The 22,982-nt window shown below is 49.7% G+C and overlaps 1 protein-coding gene and 1 pseudogene across 2 annotated transcripts in view; one reads left to right on the plus strand and one right to left on the minus strand.

Moving 5' to 3' along the window:
* Positions 1-22,982, minus strand: part of LDLRAD3 (low density lipoprotein receptor class A domain containing 3) — a 280,744-nt gene that overhangs the window by 153,508 nt on the left and 104,254 nt on the right. The gene's annotated exons all lie outside the window — the stretch shown is intronic.
* Positions 16,804-16,884, plus strand: LOC142447427 (U4 spliceosomal RNA; annotated as a pseudogene).

A 22,982-nucleotide genomic window follows, 5' to 3' on the forward strand; every position in this document is an offset into this window, starting at 1 on the left:
TGCTGTTCTCCCAAAGAGCAGCTGGTGGGTTTAAACCGAGAACCTTGCACCTGGCAGCCCGACGCTTAGCCGACAGCCACCAGTGCTTCTTCCAAGACAGGTCGAAGCGCCTGGGTGCCGTGCAGCGCACATTCTGGCAGAACCTAACGGGCATGGAAGCTTGCCCCGGGGTGGAGGCTGCAGTCAGAAAGGGGTTCCTGCAGAAAGGTGTTTCAGCTGAGACGGCCCAGAGGCCCCTGAGGAGGACACCAAGCTGAGCACTCACTCGGTAATTCATCCCACCCCCTAAAACTCAAACCGTGTCTGCATCAGGCCTGCCAACCCTGAGGATACAGGGGGGGGGGGGAGTAACACGTGATCAGGATTCGAGTCACCATGCTCACACCCCAACGTGAATCCCACCGGCAGCCACCACTGCCTGAAGAACAGCGAGAGACCTGCCTCGGAGGCCGGTGCTATTTCAGTCTGCTCGCTCATTTCCTCAAAAGCCCAGCTGGTTGCTTTGGAAAGTCAAGCATGACCTCACAGGGTCGGGGCAAGAAGGCCAAGTGGGCCTTAGAAAAATAATATCCTTTATCTTTTTTTAAGCAATAGACCTGGATCCTCTTAAGAATTCCAGGGTGAGGAAATCCTTTCAGAGTGACCCCAGAGCCGATGGCAAATCCAATACGCTCAAGCGTCTGCAAATGTATTCCAGATCAAGCAACAAAGCCCTTCCCTTGCTCCCTTCTCCATCAAAACCACCCGCCTCTGCCTGACCGCTCGCGGTATTAATCAGGGACTGCACGGTGTGAGCTCCTCCTGAAACCCCTCCCTGGCGGCCTGGGGAGCGAGGCAGCGGCAGACGGTGTGCTAACCGGACAGAAAGAGAAGACAGAGCTTATGGCTTAAGACGGACAGAAACTCATCTTTCTAGATGCCTCCCGTGCTCAGAATAGGTCTATGGCTTTAGGGTTAGGAGGTCAGCTTAGGGGTGAGACGTATGGGTTTCTCGCCCCACTCACTCCCGCGCGACAGCTAAGACTCTGAACAGATGGAGGGAGCCCTGGGGGAACAGAGGGTGCGCACAGGGCTGCTAAAGGCAAGGTCCACAATTCGAAACCACCAGCTGCTCTACAAGAGGGAGATGAGACGTTCAACATCCCGTAAAGTCTGAGAGCCACAGGGGCAGTTCTGCCCTGTCCTGCGAGGCTGCTTACGAGTCAGGATCGACTCTCTGGACGTGAGTTTGGGTTTGTTTGTCTGTTAGATTCCATAAGAGACTGATGTGGAAGTGGATTCTCTTTCTCCTACTGAAGCTGAAGGAGATCAGATATTACTTGGTATTAGATAATTAAATGTAGTCTTATATAGTATTTAGGGCTACTTATGACTCTATAGTCTGGTTACACCGCATTATTTACTACGCTATCTTTATTCACTGTCATTAGTATTTTCAGGCAGTTTCTGCCCGGCAGGGCACTCAATAGGAATGTGGGGAATGGCGGGGTACAGCAAGGGGAACTGAAGGAGGAGCGGGGCCCATGCAGCAGGAGCGCGCTGCAGACAGACAGCTGTCCTCTTTCCGTCGGATAGGGCAGATACAGTGGGGTACTGGTGGACAGAGAGAGGGAAGGGCATTCCAAGCAAAAGGAAGAGCATGCACGAAAGCTCAGAGTTTCCAGAGGTATCACTAGTCAGAGGCTTGGAAAGGCGCGGGCCACTGGCACGCTGGGTGTGCAGGAGGTGAGGCTGGCCCAGAGACAGAAAGGAGCCTGGGCGTATACCCTGCGAGCCAGCAGACTCATCTGTACACTGGGAAGTGACATGATCCGAATGGCTTTTTATGCAACACAAGGACAATACGAAGCTATGTAAATCAAGCAAATCTCCCTACCCTGACCCCCCCACCTTCCCAGCTCCCACAAAGGAACTGAGAAGAGAGAGGCCTGTAATAAGCTCTGGGCTTTGGGGAAGAAAGGCACTTTGTGGAAACCCAAAGTGGTGGTTGTCACCACCCCTTCAAGTTTTATTATCAAGTATGATAAAAAGCAAGACAAAACAAGCTAGCAAGCCTGGGATTGGCAATTAACCTTGTAACTATAGCTTTCCTCCAGATTATTTGTTTAAGCTATTTATAACGCACATACATGTGTGCAGGAGAGAGAATGGAAATCCCAGAGAAGCTGCAAGCAGGAAACCAAAGCACTCCAAACGGATTCTCCCAGACAGATCTTGATGGGAAGGGATCTGAACAGATCAGACGGGACTGTGGGTCCCTAACTTGGCCTCCGGAGGCTTTTCACTGCTGTGTGGACACACTTCTTCCCGACTGATCGGGGGTTCCTGGGATGAAGAACAGATGTCGGAACAGAGTCAAGAGAAAACAGAGTCGTTTTTCCACCTTCAGAAATCCAACGTCATGAACGGCCTCATCCAGCTCCACGGAGGATATTATGTAAACGGACAACTCTGCGGATGGAGGGTGGGGCGGGGCCCCAAACATCACTCTGAGGATCGAGTAAAAGTGAAGAAAAAGAACCATCCTGAGTCCTTTTCCATCTCCCTGGGCAGTGAGGCCTTTCCCCTGGCCGAGAAAGAGTGCTTTCTTCTTGGGACACCCCTCTCTGCACACGCTCTTCACCTTCGCAGGAAGAAGAGGATGGTTATCTCTGACCGCTGCTCCCTGCCCCCAAGCAGCTGCTACGCGCTCTCCAATCGTGGCCATCCCCCAACCGCAGAACGAAATGCTGCCCAGTTCCAACCCAACTTTGAAATCGGCAGGGTTTTCACTGGCTGGCTTCTGAAAACACCTGACCAGCCTTTCTTCCTAGTCTGTCTGAGCCTGGAAGCTCCCTTGAAATAGGCTCAACATCACAGCCATGCGCAGACCACCCTGACAGATGGGGGGTGGCTGGTGAGTGGCTACCGATCAGCTCTCTGGAAGGGGCTGGGAGTCGGACCTCTCTCCCTGACTCTCCCCCACGCCACTCACAGAACCAGCAGAACCTTAGGGGCCAGATTTTGTCTCTGCAGAGTCGTAGGGGGCACCTGCAAAGGGGGCATGGGCAAAAGCTCTCTAAGGCGAGGCTTGAACCACAGTGAGCCGTACAGGCAAACAGGATGCCTCTCGGGACCACTGGGGAGAACTACTTGCTGGTCAACAGAACACAGAAGTAAAGGGAGGCCGTGACTTCGGGTTTCTGAGACAGGAGGAACCAGGTGCTCTATCAAGGGGTACCCCAAGACCACTCTTTGAGGCCCATCACAAACCCTGGGACAGGAAGGCCTCATCTAGATCCCCAGGCTGCTTCTGCACTGGTCCCTGGAATCCAATCACCCCACAGACATTCTCTCTCAGACGCGGTGGACTGACTTCAGCAACCCAACCCTAGTGCTCAGAGTCCCCCTACTCAACCAGAGGTGACCATGCAAACCACACAGGAGGCTTCAAAGAAAATTCGAAACGAGGGTGGGCGGAAGTGGCTAAACTAATGTCAGACCAAACAGAATTTAAGACACCATAATGGAAAGATAAATCTCCATGTATCTATAAACAGAGCTTCAAGTGGAGGAAGAAAACACAGGCAGCCGTTAAGAGAGAAATGGAAGGGTAAGCCCCCCCCCCAAAAAAAGATGACAACAAAATCACAGAAACCTTTATTAAACAAAATCAAAATGTGAATCCATTGTTTCTTGAAATATGCTCCAGCAAGATCTGTATCCTCCACAGACACTCTGTGGAAATGACAGTGTGGTCATTCTCGAAGGGCAAACCCGGTTCCTTTCCCATTTCTGGGCATTTACAAGATCAGGGCTATTAAGTGGTTGGTTGGGGTAGGGATTCCCATGCAACTCCCAGAAGACAGCCCGTGCTAACATTAAGGAATGAACAGGTACATAGTCATGATTTTATTTTAAGTCTCAGGGTAACCTTCCTGACCTTTGTTTCATCAAGGCAGTTTTCAATTTTCTTAAAATGTCTTTATAAGAAGTCCTTATGATTGCCCTGTGTCATTAGACAATTATCTACCACAATTAACCAATTGAAATAAAGAAAAGTCAATATAACCTTCTGAGTTAATCTCTCTGCCTTGAACTCATCTTGAAATTTTTCTGACCTTCCTTAAAATGTTCGCTTTGTCTAAATCAGGGGTCCTCAAACTTTTTAAACAGTAGGCCAGTTCACTGTCCCTCAGACCCATTGGAGGGCAGGAATATAGTTTTAAAAACTACTATGAACAAGTTCCTATGCACACTGCAAATATCTTATTTTGAAGTGAAAAAACAAATGAGGCAAAAATACCTGGAGGGCCGGATAAATGTCCTCGGTGGGCTGCATGTGGCCCTCGGGCCATAGTTTGATGACACCTGGTCTAAATACTTTTGTTTTCTGTGGGGCAGCATTTGGTACACAGATTCAATGATTTGGGAAGATGTCTACTTGAGTGTCGTCTAAAATTTGGCATTAGGCCTGACCTCCAAATTGTTGCCCTCCACCCCCACCCTGGCATAAGAAGCACACTAATGAGACTATGAGATAAGCGTGTAACTGAGAAAGCGTGTCTGCAGTCACGCACGCACGGCAGACAGGTTCTAACAGGTTCTTTCTGTTTGAAATGAAACCGTGCACAAATGAACTGGAAACCTCTTAGCAGTATTTCTATGTTTTTTAACTTCCCCTCATGGACAATTCAACAATGATTGTTGGACACTTCAGTATCTCACTTTCGTTAATGGAGAAAACATCTAGGCTGAGGACCAACAAGGAAGCAGGAGGCTTCAACAACACCATAAACAAACCAGGTCTGACATTAACACAACGCTCCTTTCCACCAACGCAGAATACAGATTCTTCTCCGGTGTACACGCAAGCATCATTCTCCAGGACAGACCACAAACTGGGCCAAAAAACACATCTTGGTAAATTTAAAAGGACAGAAATCATATAGATTATGTGCTTTATAACCACAATGGAATGGAATGAATAATCAATACCACAGAGAAGGCTAATAAATTTCCACGTACAGGCAGTCCCCAGGTGACAAACAAGATTAGTTCCTAAGTGTGTCCTTGAATTGGATTTGTGGGTGAGAACAGGAGCACACCGTTCTTATTAACCTTCCCTTAGAGCAAGTGACGGCTCGGGGCCTTTGAATAGGTTCAGAGTTTCATGTGCGGCAAGCAAAGGTGACTCTGCAGAGAAGTGTGTTGTGAGTGGGACCGGCTCGACCTTTTCCATGAGACCACCTTCACAGAATACCAAAAGGCAATCAGACTATTTGTAAAGTGGATACTTAGTGTATGTGGACATAAAATAACACACCCCTAAAGAACCAATGGTTCGAAGACAAAAATCACAAAGCTAATTAGAACATCCAATGAACAAAACCAATATCACACACGGATTTATGAGGCGGGGCTAAAGCAGCGCTGAGGGGCAACTGGATGGCTATAAACGCCTGGATTTTAAAAAAGACGGCTCTCCGTCAATTACCTAATCTTCCATCATAATAGATTAAAAATACAATTCTGTGTTCCACCCCAAATAGTGGGGTTATGAAGTTATCACTGCTATCAGCTCCCCATCCCACCCTCCTCCCCGTTTCTTCCTATCCTCTCAGGATCCATTGCTTCTGCGACTGTTTGCGAAGGGTTCTCTATCTTGACGTACATGTACCGAACAATCTGAAATATACAGATGAACTTATGCAAACTAACATACTTAATGAGGTAAAACAAAATTCACAGCTGTAAGAGGAGGAAATATTAGGGAACTATAGGATAGTTACATGGCTCATCGGTGCCATACCATATCCAGGATTTATTGTCCCTTCTGTGAGGGATTGTCCAATCATCTCACAGGTGGGTTTTGGGTCTCCACTACATCCTCACCCCTTCACATCGATTTGGTTGCTTGTTTTTAAACTTATGACACCTCTTCCTGCCTCAACATCTCATGATCACACAAGCTAGTGTACTTCTTCCATGTGGGCTTTGTTACATCCCTGTTAGATGGCTGCTTGTTTAACTATAAACCTTTAAGACCCCAGATGCTATATCTTTTAATATCTGGGCACCACCAGCTTTATTCACATTTTCTTATGCACCCATTTTGTCTTCAGCGATCAAGTCAGAAAGGTGAGTATCATACAACACTGAATTATTAGAACAAATCTTTCTTGTGCTAATAAGGTAAGATTTAAGTATATGCTCAAAGTCCATTTGTTTCCTTGTTGCATTTGCATATATATGTATATATATAAACAATTACATACATATATAGTTTTTCCTCGTTCCTCCTACTCCACTATTATGTTTACCCATCATTCACCTCTGAGTAATTCTTCTCAGATATAATGTGATTGACCAAACGTGCCTCGCCATCAATTTTAGAACACTTACTGTTCCCCGATACCAGTCAGTGTTGGTTCTCCAATCATCTCCCCCCCTCTCCCATGCCCCCCAGGAACCACTGGGACCGGTCGCTGTCTCCATAAGATTGCCTATCCTGTATAGAGAAGCACCAGAGAAACATACAAAAACCCAGATAGTCACAGACGAGCAGGGATCCTGACACAGAGCAGAAGAACAGCTGCTCTCTGTTAACCGGAGGGCAGGACAGGTTGTAGACCATCAGTCCAGTCCCCCTTCCTTCCAGAGCTGCATAGCCTGGGTCCCACCTGCCTAGCAATTCATGACTCCACTGTATACCCCCACCCCCAGGGGATAGGACAACAGAACTGTCTGTGAGTGGATAGAATGGATTGTGTAACATGGCACACACACACACACACACACACACACACACACACAAACCCTCAAAACCTATTATAGGAAAAAAAGAAGAAGAAGGCTTCCTGGGGGTAAAGGGTGGGGGGACAAAGGGGAGCTGGCATCAAGGAGTTCAAGAGTAGAGAAAATGTTTTAAAAGTGATTGTGGTAACAGTTGTATAATACTGCTTGATGTGAATGAACGATGGAATGTTATGCTACCTTTAAGAGCTCCCAATAAAGCGATTTTTAATTTTTAAAGAAATTAAAAATAAACACTAAGCCCAAAGCAAGCAGCAGGGAGGGACTAATGAAGACAAGAATGAAATATAGGACAAGAAAAACTAGGAAAAAATTTAACAAAACCTAAAGTTGTTCTGTAGAAAAGATCAACAAAACGGAAAAATCTAAGGGTTAACTGAAGAAATAGGAAAAAACTCAAATTAAAAATCAGGAACACAAAAGGGAACATCATTGCCAGCTTTACAAGCGTAAAAGACATTAAGGGAGGCTGTGAACAAATTGTAGGACTTGGATAAAATGAGCAAAGGCCTCGAGACAGAAAGAATTGCAATGCAAGAAGAGGTATTTTTTAAATTTCTCAAGCGAAGAGATTGAATTGGGAACCAAAAACTCTCACAAAGCAAAGCCTAGGTGCAGATGGCTTCTCAAGTGAATTCTACCAAACATTTAAATAAAAAGCTAACAGCCGTCTTTCACATCCTTCCAAGTCGTTCTATGAGGCCCATGGTATTACTATGATATCCAAACCAGACGAAGTTATCTCAGGCCAAGACGACGACAAATGGCCATTATCATAGCGACCAACAAATCCTCAACGGAGCAGAGCAAACCAAATCCGGCAGCCTGGCGAGAGGAGTGCTCAACTGGTCTCAGGAACACAGCGATACCTGACAGGCAAAAAAGAATCGACGCAATACACCATGTCAACAGAACCGTGCGGGGCAAACCACTGATCCTTTCCAAGGACCCGAGAACAGCTGACAAACACTGAAGAATCTGAAGAAATGGGTGTCATGGGCTAAACTGTATTTCCCTCCCACCGCCCCCCAAAGTGTCTGCCAATGTCATGGGACCAAGAGACTCGCGGGCTTGGCAGTTATGTAATGACCTAATGAGGCAGATTCTCTGTGATAGGATCCAGCGTGATAAGCCAATCAGCTGTAAAAGCATTCAGGATGGGACGGGCAGCCTTAACACCCACGGCCCTGATCGAATGGCAGGGGACTTTTCCGGCCCTGATCGAATGGCAGGGGACCTTTCCTGGGGTGACTACAACGTCTTTCATCGTGAATGAGCTAGAAGGAGAGAATGAGCCGAGCGAGGGGCTCTGCAAGGAGCGGCTGGAGCAGAGTGTGTGTGTTACGGACTCTGGTCCCTGTTCTGGGAACTTCCTGGATGGAGGAAGATTGATGCTAAGATGCGTGGAGCCCTCCAAGGAATGCTGACGGAGCCAAGGGCTTCATCTGGACCGTGAAGCCCCGGCGAGAGAAGCATCGGTTCCAGGGAGGCCCTAGAGCGAGGGCCGTGAATTCGTTCACACTTGGGATCCCTACGCTGTGAGAGGGCAGACTTCTGTGTCCGTTACAGGGCTGCTCCATCACTCAGACAGTAAGTAAGCTACCTCGGGAACGGAAGCACTGATCTCCAGGAAGGTACTCGAGTTGCCCAGTCCTTCCTCCGTGTTCTTGGCTGTCACCCGGGTGACCATGTCAGTGCCACAGAGGAGGAGGGGACTGATGGCACTTAAGGGATACAGGCCAAGGAGGCTGCTAAACATCCTACCTGACATAGGCCACCCCCACCCCCCACCCCCAAGTCCTAGCTGACTCCGAAACAGCAATAGTAGAGGCTAAGGAACATGGTTCCACCAACCTTCTGCTTCAAAGCTGAGTATTTTAACCACTACATCACCAGGGACACTTGATTAAGAAAAGAAAAAAAAAAGGGTGTATGTGTGTGAAGAAATCAGATAGACCTGGATCCAAATTCTGGTTGTATCCCTTACCAGAACTTTGGCAAGTTACCTAACCATCCTGCACTTCACGCTTCACCTATAAAGTACAGTGAACCCTGCTTTGCAAACTGCTAACGAAAACGCATGCAATAATTAATATAGTCCAAAAAGTAGTACAAGAATAAAAATAATCGCTATTGTTGCTGCTGTGTTTGAAGTCCCAAAGTGGCTACGTCCCGTGAAATCTGAGCCGGGGTCACTTTAAATAGATCTCTTTCATCTAATCAAGATGAGTATGTACACCAAGACAGTTTAATGAGCTAATAAGCAATTGAGACATAACAGTTGATATTCCACACGGCTATGCTTTAATCGAGCCAACGGGAGATTGGCCATGTACCCAGTTGCCATAGCAATTAAAAGTTCCTCCTGGTCTGATTCGTTCTTTTTCCATTAAGTGCTTTTTCTCTTGGTCAGGATGAGCTTTATAAACAAGGCAGCTGCTCTAAGGGAGAGTCTACTCCACCTGCTAGAGTTAATATCTTTCTGCTGCTCAAAACCTAGTTATTGTAGCGGAAGGAGTCACCAGAAACAGGACAAGAGGATAGCCTATCATTTCGCTGTGGGTCACAGCTATAGAAGTGGGTACGAATGGGCCCTCGGACATATCCAACCACCCAGCATTTTCCACACTTGCACGGGGACCAGGTACAAGGCTGAGATGCCTCATTCCCACTACAGAGGGAGGAATAGACTAGAGACACGCATGCTTTCTGAATACTTATTATGAGACCCAGGTTTCCATAGACCCTTCCTGCTTTGTTACTGTTAGTGGCCATCGAGTCAGGCCCCACCTCGGAACAAGCCCATGCCCCACCGTCCGCCCAATGATCCAATTTGTGTGTCCATTGTGACCCACGGGTTTTCACGGGAAGGTTTGTGGCAGTAGTCCAGCAGGCCTTTCTTCCTGTTCTGCCCGAGCCTGAAGCTCTGCTGAGACCCGTTCAGCACGACAGCATGCGTGCATCCACTAGCAGACAGGCGAGAGCTGTGTGTGAAGTGTGCAGGCTGGAAACGTCATCTCCGAGCCCCCAGGGAAGGTGAGAATTCCCCACCCAGGAACTCTGAGGCAGAAGGAACGAGCAAGGAGGTACAGAGGCACTGAGAATCAGTCAGTCGGTCATTCGAAATCTCAAGGTCACACTCTGCCTATGTATGGTTGGTCTTGCTCCATCTCAATTCAAAAACCATCTGCACTGACGTAGGAAAATAAAAACAATGAGTTTTTAAAAAATTAAAAAGAGGCGAGATGTAGTGAAGAGACGAAGGCAAAAAGTATTCCGTAAAGTACTCGAGGGTTTTTAGCATCAGGTTCCAAACTTCACTCTGAGATTCCTAGTGGCCTAAACAACAATGGAAACCTGATCGTTGATGAAGGGAGAGCAAAGGGTCCAGACCTCAAGAACAGATTTCTAGGTTCTCTATCCCATACTCCCTCCAAAGATTGCTGCTGGGTGATGTGAAGGGCAGAATTCACAAAATGTGAATGAAACACGCACTGTCTACCCCACCGGCGACATTCGTTTCCTCAACAAACAACGTGGTGGAGTGGTAGGAGGCAACGGCCCAAGTCACGCTGCCCAATCTAAATCCTAGCGCTGTCGCTTTCCCACTAACATCACTCCCACGATCAGGCTCTCTCGGGTGCGGAAAAAACAGCGGCAGCGTCGCAGTCGTGGTCAGAGCCCAGAGGCTCAGAGAAGTCTCCACCTTGAGGGTGGGAAAGAGGGCCACCTAGGGCAGGGAATGACCCTGGAGCAGGAGGAGGGTGGTGTGGCCGGAGCCTTGTCCCCAGCGGGGAGGCAGTACAGCAGGAGCCAGCCCACGTGGGCCCTCGCCAGCCTGACACGAAGATTGGACTTGATTCCAAGTGTGATGGGAAGTCATGACAAGGCGTTACTGTCTTTATCTTTCTTAGCTGCTCTCCTAGTTGCACACTGGATTCAAGGCGTGGCAGAAAAGGCAGGGGCCAGCTCCATCTGGGCGGTGGGGGCCTGATAATATGACACAGCTAAGACACTTGTGGTGGAGATGGAGGGCTCTGGGTGGCCTCGGAATCCCCTGAGACAGTTAAGTCATCTAAGGTGCACATATTGATCATCCCCCATCCGGAGGGAAGAAAAGGGGTGAAAATTGAAAGACATAAACAAGAAATGAGTTCTCCGGACTGATGGACCGCCCAAACACCAGTCTCCACAACCTGAGACAGAACAAGATGGTGCCCAGTGACCACCAACTGCTCCACAAAATGACGAATTAGAAGGTTCTGGGCAGAGTGAAAGAAAATGTGGAACAGAAATGAAAATCCTAGAGGAGGTAAGGCTTACTGGTTAACTAGGGTCTGGTGGGAACCCCACAACTAAGTAAGCTCTTGGTCACTCTTCAGCTCTGGAACTGAATTTACATCTGTGTTATTTACCCAAGTATGGAAGGTCATAGGAAAAAGGAGAAACGGAAACAGGAAACCGAGAAAGGAAGGGCGGCAAGGGACGGTACACCTAGAGGATTGAAATGTACTGGAACAGCACGTGCAAATAGCTGACTGTACAACTCGCACTCCGCTCTGAATTCCTCACCTCGTTCACAAGACTTAAAATAATAAGAAGAGGGCCCGGCCCTAGTGGCCCAGTGGCTACGGGTTGGGCTGCTCACCATGAGGTCAGCAGTTTGAAACCACCAGCCGCTCGGCCAGGTCCGGGGCCATGCTGGTGATGGCTCGCTGGTGTGTTTGATCCCCAGGAATGGACTCCGACTTGCTTGGTTTGGGTACATATTCAGGAAAGACACAGCTCAGCCACAGAAGGACCTCGTGGTTGGTGGACAGAGCAGAAGGAACCACGAAGGAACTCCTTAGTGGGACGGGCTGACACGGCGAGTCAAAGTCCCGCCATCCTTGCTTCTACGGAGCCACTGGTTGCTTGCAAGCATCTACGACTCGCTGGGCTGTGCTGGCAGCCCACAGTGCAGTCAATATCCACCAGCACCACAACTGAATGCAACGATTCTTCTTCCGGCTTCCCTTATCAATGCATGTTTTATTTCTAATGCTTCAAAATCAAAGCAGACATGTGCTGAGTGATCACACGACACCAATCCCAGTGCTGGGTGCCTTGTGCGTCTGAGTCATGTCACTGTCACATCCTCTCTTCCAGACAAGGAAACGTCAACCCAAAGAAAACTCGCCCCACGTTTTCCAGTTGGCAGGCAGAGTCTGAGCCCATCCGCCTCCTCACTCTGCTCGCCAGCCTCCTGCTGTGCGCAGGGGGCCCGTGACCCCATCAGACGAGACTTCAGGAAGCTCATTGGGAAACATACATTTGGGCTACACTCGTTTATGGGAAAGGGGGCTGGTGGCATGGCAGGGTGAGCCCTGGACTGCTAACCACAGCTCGGTGGTTCAAGACCACTCTAAGGACAGAAGACGAGGCTGTCTGCTTCCAGGAAGATGTCCAGTTTCGGAAGCCCTATGGAGAGTCAGTGAACATGGACGTTTAAGAGAAGGCGCCTTAGTGGCACACCAGTTTAAGCACTCCACTGCGAACCTAGAACTTGATGGCTTAACTCCGCCCAGCAGAAGCGGGGGGAGAGGGATTTGATGGTCTGCTTCCATGAAGCTGACTCTGCCCCACGATGGGAATGGCACCCAACCAAATGTTGATGGGAACAGATGAGCTTCAGAACGAGGGAGGGTGGCTTAGAGGAAAAGTACAGAGTCCCTGGGGAGTGCCAATATGCCAGCGTGAGGGCAGGGGGTTGTGCATGTATTTAGACTAAAACACCAAACTCACTGCCGTCAAGTCAATTCCTATTCATGGTGACCGTACAGGACAGGGGAGGACTGCCCCAGTGGGTTTCTGAGACTGTCACTCTTTACAGGAGCATGAAGGACTCATCTTGCTTATGCTGAGCGGCTGGTGGTTTTGAACCGCTGACCTTGAAGTTAGCAATCCAAAGCATAACCACTAGGGCAACCCAATCCCATAAAGGTTTACAACCTAGGAAACCCTAGAGAGCAGATCTGCTCTGCCCTGGAAGGTCACTATCGTCGGACTGGATTGCAGAGCAGTGTGTTTGGGATCAACCCATTGCTACGTGTGTGCATGTGGTCCAGAAAACCATTTTTCATTTTCACAAGGAGAATGACGCGCTAGTTAAAAGCACCGAAGTCTGGCGTTGTAACGGTGCTTGGAGATGACCAAGTCACTTTACAGATGATAACCCTAAGGCCCGGAAAAGTCTCAGTGCTTACCCGTGACATCAGGGCGAGGTTTCTGCCAAAGTAAGCTAACTAGGAAGGCCAAGGGTGCGGAGCACTTACTGAGCCCTGGTTTCTCTCCGACCCCCAGCCTTGAAGCTTGAGAGGGCCATGTGGAGCTGGGAACTCGGCTTCTCTGGACCAAATATGCTATCTACCACCCCCTCCAGTGCTGTGCTAAGCACACTGAGTATCCCTAAAAGCCTGGAATTAAGTGGAGAAGCTGCCTGAAGCTGCCATGTGCCCTTTGTTCCTGAAGATGAAAGCTACTCATTAGTCTCTGTCTCTGGTCTTTAAATCCAAGCAAAATATCAGGATGCAATTACCGGGGCTGCTGATAATAGATGCCTACTCAAAGGCTTACAGAGAGGGGCAGGGCTCTCCCAGAGGTCGCAGCCCTGGGGACCCACCCAGGCAAAGGAGAGAAAGGGGAGAAATATTTACCCTTAGCAGAATGACTCACCAGCAAAGGGGAACTGGGGCAGGGAAGACAAAAAGGGAGGCTGTAAGGGCAGGCTGTGGGAGCCAGTCCGTCAGGGGGCTCATCACAGGGCAGAGGGATTGCTGTGAGTGTCTGCGCGCGCACGCACGTGGAGATGTTTCAGATGATCCCTCGGCCTCCCCGGCCATCCCATCTGGCAAGAGAAGAGCCGCTCTGAGAAAGCAGCAAAGTGAGAAGGACTGAGGAATGCAGGCGGGTTTTCCCTTACAGCCCCTGCAAACACTCTCGGATAAACCATCTGGCAGGAGGCAGGGGCACATGTATTCATTCAGTCGACAAATATGTGCTGGACTGTAACAGGTGCCAGAAGCTGACATCGCTGGGAGTGGGCAGGACAGCGCACAGAGGTTTACAAACCTTTTCCAGGAGAACTTGACGTTTCTAACGCTGCCGGGGAAATTGTCCCCAGTGCCTGTGACTGCATCCGCTCATCTACAGGAGTAGAGACAAACGATGCATACCTACTCTGGAGAGGAAAAGAGGGAAGTTGGAAAGAAAGGATTTCTGGACTGGGGTGTGGGTGTAGTATGTGAGCTCTCTATCTTCATTGTCCGTCGGTCCATTCATCCGTCCATTCATCCATCCATCCATCCATCTACCTAACCATCCATTTGCCCATCCACCCATTCACTCATCCTTCCACTCGTCCACCCGCTCATCTACTCATGCATCCCCTCACCCATCCCTGCACCCACCTACCCATCTTTATTCTTCTATAGCAATCATCTAACCTTCTTCCACGGAGACGGCGCTGGTGTTTTCTCTTCCTGGCTTCCACTAAGTGGCAGTCAGAGGCAGTGCCTGCTAATGCCCACCCTATACACACCCAGTGTCCCTGGGAACGTGCAAGAGGACAGGTGTTAACTTACAAAGCAAGGGAGACACCGAAAACGAAAATCCTGTGTCCCAAGTCCCATGCAGGGTCAAGGCCGGGAAACGGGACCCTGCTGAGCTAGACAACATAGCAGGCCCTGCCAGAATTCCCTCAGAGTGTCACTGTTGCTCTTCTTGCTGTTGGTTTTGTTTTTATTTTACTTGTGTCCTCTGTGGTTATACATAATAGGGTAAACATGATACTGCTCCTGTGTAATTTTCCTAAAGGCCAGATTTAAATATAAGACTTTAATGGAAGATGGAATTCAGTAGGAGGGAGAAAAAATCTGGCAGGATTAGCAAATTAAGTGATGAAACAAATCTGCCTTTGTGCTCTCTGGCTGAAAAATACAATTATTTTTGCAATGCAGAAAGTGGGGACAAACCCTGGCACAGGCCCTGGGATATGAGGTTAGCTCAGGCAGAGCGTGTCTGTGTTTAACAGCTCTGGGGCTGTCGGCTGTCGGCACTTGCCAAAATTTGGTTTGCATCAGAGCACGATGACCCAGCCCCTGGTGGAGGCTGTCCTCTGTAATACGCTTTGCAGAAAATAAAGGGGAACGCATGGGGCTGGTGGTCTCTCCTGGAACCGCTTTGCTGCCTGGTCCATGGGTGTGGTCGATTGCTAGCATGTGGGGACTCCTTACAAAGCATCCATATTTGCTGCTTTATTCTAATGCGGTAAAATACGCCGTAATAGACGACCTGTCATGCTCACCACGTCTAAGCGATATTACTTACGTTCACAATGCTGGGCAGCCGTCTCTGTTATCGATGCCCAAAACTTTGTTCTTGGCCCACCGAAATTCAGTGACTGTCAAGCAATGGCTCACTCAGCCCGCCCCACCACCACCCAGCCCTCTACTCCTCCCACGCCTGGTAACCACTAGCCAACTTTGGCGTCTGCATTTGCCTATTCTAGAGCTTTCAGAGAGGTGAGGTCAGACGCTATCTGACCTGTGCCTGACTCATTTCACTCAGCATGTTTTCAAGCTTCAGTCATGCTATATACCAGACTCACTTGCCTTTTTAGACACACACACACACACACACAACAGTTGCTTCTGAGTGGACCCCAGTTCATGGTGACCCCGTGTGTGTCCTCCTTTAGGTAGACCTGAGCAGGGCATGTGAACTGTTCGTATGTGAACCCCTTCATGCAGGTAGACCAGCGTACCCAGGCCCACAGCCAGCAGTGAGTGAGACCAGGACTTGAAATCTCCACCTGCTTGAATGTCTCTGCTAAGCAGCAGCTCATTCCTACCTAAGCCACCCCACTGCTCCCTTTAAAGAGTTCCAGAACCTGGCTTTGAGCTCATTAAAAGAAATACATTTCTGAGAACTGCTAGGCTACAATACTTAGAAATAAAAGCTGTTCTGGAAAGTGACGATTATAGTGCCGTCTTCAAATCACAGGTGTCAAAAATAAGATGAAAAACCGTAAAGGACAGGCTTCTTGGTGATCTAGTGCCAGGAAGTTCAATCCCTAGTCTGGCCCCCACAGAAGCCTCCGTTAAAATGAAAGCTGATGGAAAATCCAATGCGTGCTTTTGCTAAAAGGGGGGTTTGAACTACACAGCTGTCCTCTGCTCTCCCGGCGGCGCTCCAAGAACCACAGCCGGCAGACTCCTCACCACAGAGACGAAATCACGGGCAGGACCCCAGCAAATCCCCAAGTCCCTTCGGAGCATGGCAGGGCCTAGACTAGTGCTTCCCACCGTGGGAAATATCATCCCCTGGAGGGCACCGGAATGATCCAGTGGGCAGCAAAAGTACCAAGTGTTTACTGCCAGGGGGAAGCCGATTCATTTATTTTCTGAAAAAGGCTGGTACATGCAAGCACCTTGTTCTCGACCATGCACTGGGGCTTCTAGAACTCAGGGGGCCAGCTTCCTTTAGCTGCTGTTATGGTTTTTTTCTAAAGTAATCACAGGGCCACCTGTTTTTACCTGTACTTGAAAATGCAGATGTTACTACTAATAAAGACTAGCACTCATCAAGAGCTTAGAAAAAGCCAAGCGTTGCCCTCAACCCATAATACGTCTCAATATATTTAAACAGAAACTCTCTGAGGCAGGTACTATTATTAAGCCCATTTTACAGAAGGAAACAGAGGCACTGGTTAGCAAATGGTCATCACACGCAGGGAGACTTTTGCAGCGGTACACCACCAGGGAGCTGCCGGAAATTCAAGCCAGATTCAGAACAAGGCACGACATGAGGGCTATCACCGCCGCCGACATCACATGGATCTCAGTTAAAATCCAGGAATAAGCAGAGATCTTGACATGTGTTGATGTGGTTTTTGTTTACTTTGCAAAAATCACACCAATGTGCACTGCAGCCAACTACAGATAACATTGTGAAGAATGAGAATTCCAGAGCTTTGCGCAGTGGCAATATCGTAGCCAGTGAGGTTTATCCGAGGCGCGATTATTGCTAATTGAAAAAAAAAAGAATTCCGGAATACTCCGTTGTGCTGATGTGGACCATGTTCGGAAACCAAGAGGCAGTCATTCACGCAGGAGGGGATGCTGCATGGCTTCCGATCAACAAAGGTGTGGGTCAGGGTTGCTTCCTTTCACGATACTGCATGAGACAGACACCATCATGCTACATGGAAAAGGCTGATGTTGTCAAGGGTTTGATTTTACCTGGCTCCTCAATGAGTCCTCGTGCAAGCGGCAGTCAAGAAATCATAGGACACACTCATATCATCGGGCAAATCTGCTGCACACAAGACCTCTTTAAAGTGTTAAGGAAAAAAATGCCAAGGTGTCTCTTTGAAGACTAAGGTGTGCCCTTCCCAAGTCACGGTGTTTTCAACCACCTTCTATGCATGCGAAAACTGGGCAATGACTAAGAAGACTGGAGCGGCATGGATGCATTTAAATTATAGTGCCCCCACGGAATACTGAGAGTATCGGGGCCTACTGAGAGATCAAACAAACCTTGTCTCGGGAGAAGGAGAGCCAGAATGGTCGTTAGAAGCGAGGATGGCAAGACTTCGCTTCAGGTACTTCTCAGACACGCCATCACTAGGGCCCAACCCTTGGAAAAGGACACTGTGCGAGTCCAGGTAGACTAGAAAACAAATTCACAGACACTCATGTGTGGATACGAGAGAGCTTTACATACGAGAGCAATTGAATATTGAGAAAATATCCTAGCCCAGTCCAGATCAAGTCCAAAAGTCCGATATTAGCCATATGTCCAGTACCAATCTATAAAATCCTCTTCAGACTCAAGAATCACATGCAATGATGTCCCGTGCAGGAAGATCACAAGCGAATGGGTGGAAAGTCTTGTGGATCCAGTGGCACTGGAAGCATCTCAGTGCTGACAGGGGTCTCCACGTGGCTCCTCCAGCTCCAGGGCTCTAGCATAGCTCCATGTGTCTTCTCAACAGGAATGCCTCCCAGGGAGTGAGCGTGTCTCCCACCTCCAGTGAGCTATTTTATCTCCTGAGTGCCTCCAAATGAGGTCATCAGCCTGCAACCTGATTGACTGGCCTAAGCCCACCCCTTTACTCTTAAGTCACAAATGGACAACAGATTATGTAACCGCCACAGACACCATACTTGGTGGCCTAAAGGTTCAGCCAAAAAGAGGAAGGCCCGCAATGAGATGGGCTGAGACGGTAGCTGCAGAGACAGGTTCAAACCGCATGCCAGCTAGGAAGATGGTGCAAGATTAGCGGTGTTTCTTTCTGTCGTCCATTGGGTGGCTAAATGTAGCAGCTATCAACAACATGCAGGGGAAATGACACACAAACTCAGGCAGGCTTGTGTCAGAGCCTGTACTCACTCTCCTATACAACAAAGACATCGAAGCCCGGACGTAAGAACCATACACCACTAGCTTACCTCCCCGAGATCCCCGCAGCTTCGAGGAGACAATTGCACTAGTATTACTTACTGAAATGTCACACAGGCCAGGCGCCTCTCGTGGAGAATTTCACTGTTGGCCTCTGGTAACGTCTTTTTCTCTCACGGCAGCGCAGTAAGAGCAGCGTCCCCTCTCTTCATGGCGTGAAAGCGTTTTAAGAACAAAACAAACTGCTGCTTCTTATCCCATCGCCATCCCACGTCCTTGGGTTCTCTCTTCAGAAGGGTTTGCTTTCAAGTTTGGCGCACCAGCTGGGGTGCTCCTTACCTGCCTGGGCTCATCAGAAGGGACTCTGATGAACATCCTTCTCCACATACGGGAGGATGCTGGTAGGTAGTCAGAACAGGGACCAGGGTATCCACTGGCATGCTCAGAGATTTGGGCTCTAGGGCAAGAAGGGGTGGTGCACCTAGGTGAGCGGTACACCTGGACTGGCCCCCACCTAGGCCGGGTGAGCATAATGCAGCCAATGGGATCGACCGTATCATCAACCACATCTCCCAACTGGGGCGGGGGGTGGGGGGGCTGAAAAGCCAGAAGCTCTCTGCGTGCGCTCTCCCAGAGCAGCACGGCCTGGCTTCGGTCCCAGGCTGTGCCACGGTCTCTCTCTCTCTCTGGCTTGTGCTCCATTTACTGTAACGCCTGAAACTTCTTCTATCCTTTACAAAATCCCTCTTGGATCACAAATCAGGCTTCGTGTGAATTGTTTCTCAGGCAAAGCCAAGGACCAAGGTATTTCCCACCCGGAAAATCTAACAAAGCCAAGTGACCCACAATGTGCTTAGTTACTTCTTCTTTCGATGAGACATTTAGTCCAATCATAGGTCAAGTGGGTCTCCAAATGTGGTGGGCACGAGACTCACGTGGGCTGCCCATGAAGGGGTTGCCAGCTCACTGCCTGCCCCGAAGTTCTGCCTCAACAGCTGGTCAACAGCACTCAAGTCTGTATTATTAGTGGTGTCTGGTGCAGGTGACCCGCCAAAGCACTTCAGAAAATACTGAAAAGCCCAAGGACCCAGGTGGTGAGCTCCATTCTGTTGCCATTCAAGAGGCTATGCAAAGAAAGCTTAGTTGCTTTCTCTCTTTTTTTGGCAGGAAGACAGGGGGTGGGGGGATGTGGCAGGCAATATTCTGGTTAGCAGTTTCAAGCTGAGCCTTCAAGAAAATACCAAAACACTCCTTCATCCACACCATGTCACCATGGTATCAGCAACCACACATTTCAGATGACTCCTCCTTCCTTCCCTCTCTCCTTCCAAAAACGCCGTACCTACATCCCTGTCTGAAGGCTCTCCCTGCCTCCTCCCACCCCAATTAATCTCTTGGACATCTAACCCCATCCTGGTTTCTGTACCTCGACTGACCCAACCTACTGCAGGAGTGGACCCTGTCAAAGCTGCTGCTCCACAGCCCACCCCAAACCCAGCCCAGCCTGCCGCCTGCCTCCTGCAAGTCCATCCAAGGAGCAGCTGGCCTCTACAGGGTTTCTGACGCCTCATCTTTCTCCCACGCTGCTGCTCATGGGTTTGAACCACTGACCTCATGATGGGTTGCCCCATTTTAACCCGACAGCACCGCCAGGGAAACCGTTGATAAGAAGGCCAAGCTTACTGTCCTATACAGACTGATGGGACCCCTCAAAAGACTCCCAGTCATGCTTCCAGTGTGGATCTGAACTCACCCATTCTAACAAGTGGATGACGTTAGAACAATCATCCATTTAGGATGCAAATGGCAGCATGCACCCAAGGACAAAGTGAAGAAGGAGGAATGGACACGGGGAACCAGGAGGAAGTGGGATGGAAGGAAAAGACTGCAATGGATGAGTTGAAACAAAAACGCTGAGTGTGAAACTGATGAGCTGCTCGGTAACTTTCCCCCAATTCACAAGAAAGAGCTCAAACAAAAAAGAACAAAACACAGAGTCAGGACAGCTGGACAGGCTCTTCCGTGAGTCACAATTAGAACGGAAGCCTCCACGTGCTGAGAAACCAATAAATGGGAGACACAGAGCGGGCCCTTCCTTCGCCTCCGTTTCCATCTCAGCAGTGTCCCAGTGCGCCCCGAGTGTTGGGCTGGCGGGCAGGTGGACGCGGTGCCCAGCCCACAGTACTGGAGCTGATGCGGCAGGATGCACACCTCACGGGCAGCCAGGCAGTGGGACTGCCTCTCTCCTTTCCCACTTCCAGCCAGGCTCCAAGGAAGCTCTGCTTTGGCGTTTAGTATCGGCACACAAGTGGCACAGCTGTGCCTGCTCCCCATGGAGACCATCTGCTCCAAGCCACCCGACAGTGGCTCACTCTGCTTCCTGGCGGACCCTCCGCCTGGTGGTTTGGGCCTGGGCCTCCCCGTGAGTGCAAGGCTTGAGTACCCTGGAGCAGGTGCGCGGAGCGCGCACAAGAAACGAGGCACAGAGAGGGCGGCAGCACCGGGACAAGGAGGAGCCACGCGGGCCCAGGGCCAAAGGCACAGCAACAGGTGAGACCCAGCCCCAGCGTGTCCTTCCCCTCGCCCCTCCGTCCCCCGTTTGCCAAAATGCTCAAAGCGGTTGGGTTTGTTTCCTAGGGGGCTGCTGAAACAAAGCGCACAGACCAGGGGGCTTCACACAACAGGGCTCTAGTCTCTCTGCTTCGGAGGTCAGGAGTCAGGAACCAAGGTGTGGGCAGGGCCCAGTTGGCCAGCAAAGGCTCTACTGCTGAGTGACCCAAAGTGGGCCATCCGTACGCCCCCCCTTCCCCCCCCCCCCGGGAAGTGCTGACACAATGCAGGGACCTGCATGTCACCCGGGATTATAGACCAGAGTACAGAGCCACTGAGTAATTTTTTTCCTGGAAAGGGGGTGGTAAGTCAAATGATTTTGGAAACCCAAGCTCTGGATCAGGGGTTGGCAAACTTTTGAGATGGAAGAGCCCACCTTGCACCCCACGGCAACTGAAAAATTATTCGTGGTCCATAAATACATTTTCACGAAAGAAACCACCATCATCTGAGAAACAGCCTTCCAAAGGTTGGTCCATTTTACTTCTGAGTTACAAGCACGTACTGAAAGCGCCGCAGCTTGCCGATCCCCGGCGCTAGAGGAAGCTCGTTCCTGGTCTCTCTCCCTAGCTTCTGGTGGTTCCCAGCAACCCCTAGCGCTCCTTGGCTGACAGTCACATCCTCCGTGCCCAAACTTCCCTCTTCTTGTAAGGACACTGGTCACACAGGAGGAGAGCCCGCTCATCGCCATCAACTAATTACATCCGCCAAGACCCTATTTTCCACCGAAGGCGGCATCCACAGGTTCGAGGGATTCGGAGTTCCACCTATCTTTCCAGGAGCACAAATCAATTCAATGCCATACCCTCGGGGACAATGTATCCCGCTGGGTGGACACCCTGAAATGCCTCTGTCAGCCCGCTTCCTCCCCAATCTTCCTGCGAATGTTGAGGCTCCCCATGGCTGCACCGGAAGTCCTGTCACCATCACCACCGCTCCCCGCTGTACCCACCCATCCCTGAAGTACACTCGGCATGTTATGCCATTCAAGATGGCAACAGGATGGCCTTCCTCCCCCACTGCACGCTCACGAGGCCTGAAAATATCCCGGGTGTTATCGTTACAGCCAAATGCACCGAGATACAGCCAAATTTCCACCCATGAGACACAAAGGCTTGCAAGAGTTGCAGGCAACAAGGGCAGCTGCCCCCACACGCGCAATCCTCCAACAGCCGTGGTGTCTCCAGCAGACGCTGGCGCAGACACGCAGGCTGAAGACGTGCGCTGCAGGGCCTTGTTGTTCACAGCCCAGAAAGCTTCAGTTCATTCTCAGCTGAAATCGAGTCTCCTGAAACCTTTGTGGTTTGGGGTTTGTTTTTTTTATCCTGGTAGATTTTTACTGACTTATTTGAAAACTTCCCTTGCGAATTCAGCGAAGGTCTACAGACCAGATCATCTGTTTCTCACTCAACAATTAACTCTCCTTGTGTTTCAGCAATCCCTCCTACAATCTCTTCAAAGTTCTCTCACTCGTCTGCTCCCTCCTTGTACTTTCTGTTGTCATTCTTTCCCCGCCCCCCCCCTTAATCTTCTGAATTTGCTGCCCTTTGATCTTTAAAAAACAACCAAACTCAAAGACACTGTATGGATTCTAACTCAGAAACTTTCTCTTCTGGAATGGGTGGTGGTTTCGAACTGCTGACCTTGCAGTTGGCATCCCGACCCGACACCATCAGGGCCCCCCACTTCGAACTGGAATGGGTGATTGTTGTAACATGGGGTGAGTTCATTTCCCCAACAGAATGATGACTACGGGCAATAGACTTGTCAGTCCCACCGGTCTGATAGGAGCCAGTAGGCCCAGTCTCTTCTCTGGTCTTGAGTTTTGTTCGATCTTTTTTCTCCCCACTCTCTCCGGGACCTTCTAATGCAATTCTTCTCAGAGCAGCTGGGCAGGGTAGCCAGACACCATCTCGTCTTTCTGGTTTCAGGGCCATGGAAACTGATGTTTGCACGGTCCTTGAATCCACTGAACTAATTGTTTACAGATGTCTTTCACATTGTACTATTGGCTCCTCCGGCTGAGGAGAAATCAATAGTTCCACCTTACGTGGCTGGCTGCTCAGGCAGGAGAGGCAGATTGTCTCTGTGAACTGCGGCAGGCCAGGACCTAGAGACCAGTCCTGCGCCCCAGA

The sequence above is a fragment of the Tenrec ecaudatus genome, chromosome 4 (assembly GCF_050624435.1).
Source record: "Tenrec ecaudatus isolate mTenEca1 chromosome 4, mTenEca1.hap1, whole genome shotgun sequence".
Lineage (NCBI taxonomy): Eukaryota > Metazoa > Chordata > Mammalia > Afrosoricida > Tenrecidae > Tenrec > Tenrec ecaudatus.